The following is a 2,837-nucleotide window of genomic DNA, read 5'->3' on the forward strand; positions in this document are numbered from 1 at the left end:
ACCCCAAAGAAAAAAGAAAGATCCTAAAAGCTTCTAGAATGAGAACACTGATCAGACTGGCATTTTTTTTCGCAACATTGAACACTAGAAGGTAATAGAAGAGTGCCTTCAATATTCTAAGGATAAATTATTTTCAACCTAAGGTAGTATGCTGAGCCAAATCTATACAATGTGGAAGTGAAATATTTTCAGACAAGCAAGGACTCAGAAAACACAAACAGAAAATAGGCATGGTATAAGGTCCCAAATTCATCTTTCAAGTCATTTTGATGTAGCTAGTCTATGGTCTACATGTTCAGAAATATTAGATTGTGAGTCTCTTGAGGACAGAAAAGATGCTGTTCCTCATGATGTAAAGTCAAATGGCAATATTTAAAATTAGGAACCATGTGCATCATTTTGCTTTCCAGTTCTAAATCCAAAATGTGATTTAATCCCAAGAGGAAATAATTCACCTGATTTTTTGACAGGTGACTGATATGATTTGGCTCCAAATCTTTTCTCGAATTTTAATCCACACTTGTAGAGGGAAAGACCTGTAATCCCCATGTGTGGAGGAAGGGAGGTGATTGGCTCATGGGGGTGGTTCCTCCAGGCTCTTCTCATTTCAGTGAGTGACGTCTCATGAGATCTGATGGTTTTGTAAGTGTTTGGAAATTCCTCCTTCATTCTTCTCTCTCCTGCTGCCTTGTGAAGAAGTTGCTAGTCTCCCCTTCACTTTCCATCATGATAGTAAATTTCCTGAGCCTCCGCTCCTTGTGCGACAGTGAGTCAGTTAAACTTCTTTTCTTTATAAATGAGCCAGTCTCAAGTATGTATTTATAGCAGTGTGAAAATGGACTAATACAATGACTTAACTTAGTACGGGTTCCCCTACAAGAGCCCAGGACAAGGTTGGAGGGCAAGCGTTTATACGGGATGGGATCCCGGGAAGCTTCAATCAGGGAGTGAGGAAGGAGCAAAGGCTAGGGAAGGTAGTCAGTAAGGGGCATTACCAAGCAAGTTTCGCTGTGAGAAGCAGGCACTCAGACCCACTGCAGACTCCTGGGAGAGAGCTTAGGCCATGTCTTGGAGTTGTCTCAACCAAGAGACTAAGAAACTGGGAAATTTTCATTCCATCATTGAGCTAGTCCCATGAGGACTACTGTCAGGAATTCCAGCTCTCCAGCATTTTTGTCCTGTGCCCAAGTATGCCAAAGAAAGGCTTCATGGGTGGAATCCCAACTGCTTGCAGTATGAAGCTACTATAGCCTGCCCAGAGAGGTGAGTAGACAGGAAAATGGGTAGGGACTGACCGAATCTGCTATCAATCTGTTTTGGAAAGGTCATTAGATGAGAAGAGAATCAACACAAAATCACAAAAGAACAGAATTTAGAAAAAAAAAAATATTTAGCTAAAGATCTCACAGTAAAAAAAAAAAAAAAAAAAACTTTGAAAAATATTTATTATAATAACCAGAAAAATGTTTAGAGAAATGTTTTCTATTCTTGGGAGGATACATACCATATAGTCTCTGTATAACTAAAGCAAAGAGGCACAGAAAAGAATAAACTGGTGGGACAACATCCTCTTCCAAACAAGAGAAGGGAGACGAAACCAAGAGAAAAGAAAGTGTCAGGAGAAAGAAAGATGGAGTTCATTGTAGATTCAAATTCTACGCTGAAATGAAAACCAGTACAATTGATAGAGTATAATGCAGAATCAGGGATACAGAAAAAACATTTGAGATCTTTGAGAATGCACAAGAAAAAGACAAAGCAGTAAAATTTAGTGAAAAGAAGAGAAAGTTGAAATTCTAGGGACAAATGAGATTAGCCTTTCTAGCATTCTCCAGACTTGTTTAGCACTGGAGCTTCTCCCTTCCTACAGCAGTATTATATACATGATGCAATAACAATAAAATTCACAGTAAAAGACCAATAATAACACATTACAATGGCTAGACATTTGCCATGTGCCAACACTGTTCTAATGGCTCTAGTGCACTTACTAATTTAATCCTCTATCATCCAGCTTTGGACTGGGACAAAGGTAGGCAGCATGGGGCAAGAGAGAGAAACAGCAGCACCAAGAAAAAAGCAGAAATCAGAAACCAGGGCCACTCCAAGAGAGAACCTTTCCACTTGCATTTGTTCCTGACACCTGCTGGACTTTTCCATTGCTCTTTTGATCTCTGCCTTGCCTGTGTTCCTTAAACTACCCCAGGACCCTGTCATTAAATTTCAGGTTTTGCTTAAGGTAGTTAGCTCTGAATTTCTGTTGCTAGCATCATAAAAGTCCTAACAAATATAGAATACCAGCCTAGGAAAACTACAAATTACCATTGTTGCCAAGGAAGAAAATGAAGTATTTGAAAAACAACCAATAATCAGACTTAAAGAAAATTATTTTCTGAGCTCAAAGAGGGTGGGTTTGAGGTAGACGTGCCCTAAGGTGATGTCCAATGCATACACCCTTCCAAAATCCCCTCCCTGGAGTGCCCTGCTGGCACAGGTGAGAACCTGTGACTCACTTCTCACCAAAAGAACATGGCAAAGATAATAGGATGTTACTCCAATGCTTACGTTGCAGATTATAAAGCCCTGTGTTAGCAGATGGAGAGAGATGCTCCTTGCTGGTTTGAAGACATAAGCTACCATATTGCCAGAGGGACGATGGAGTCAGCCATCGTCTAGGAACTGAGTGCAGCTTCCAGTCAATAGGCAGCAAAACACAGGCATACAGCTGCAAGAAAATGAATTCTGCCCACAATCCAAATGAGCTTGGAAGCAGATTCCTCCCTGGGCAAGCATGCAGAGGAGAATGCCGCCAGGTCCCTACCCTTTGTGGAGACCCT

Source organism: Mandrillus leucophaeus, unplaced genomic scaffold (genome assembly GCF_000951045.1).
Source record: "Mandrillus leucophaeus isolate KB7577 unplaced genomic scaffold, Mleu.le_1.0 Scaffold393, whole genome shotgun sequence".
Lineage (NCBI taxonomy): Eukaryota > Metazoa > Chordata > Mammalia > Primates > Cercopithecidae > Mandrillus > Mandrillus leucophaeus.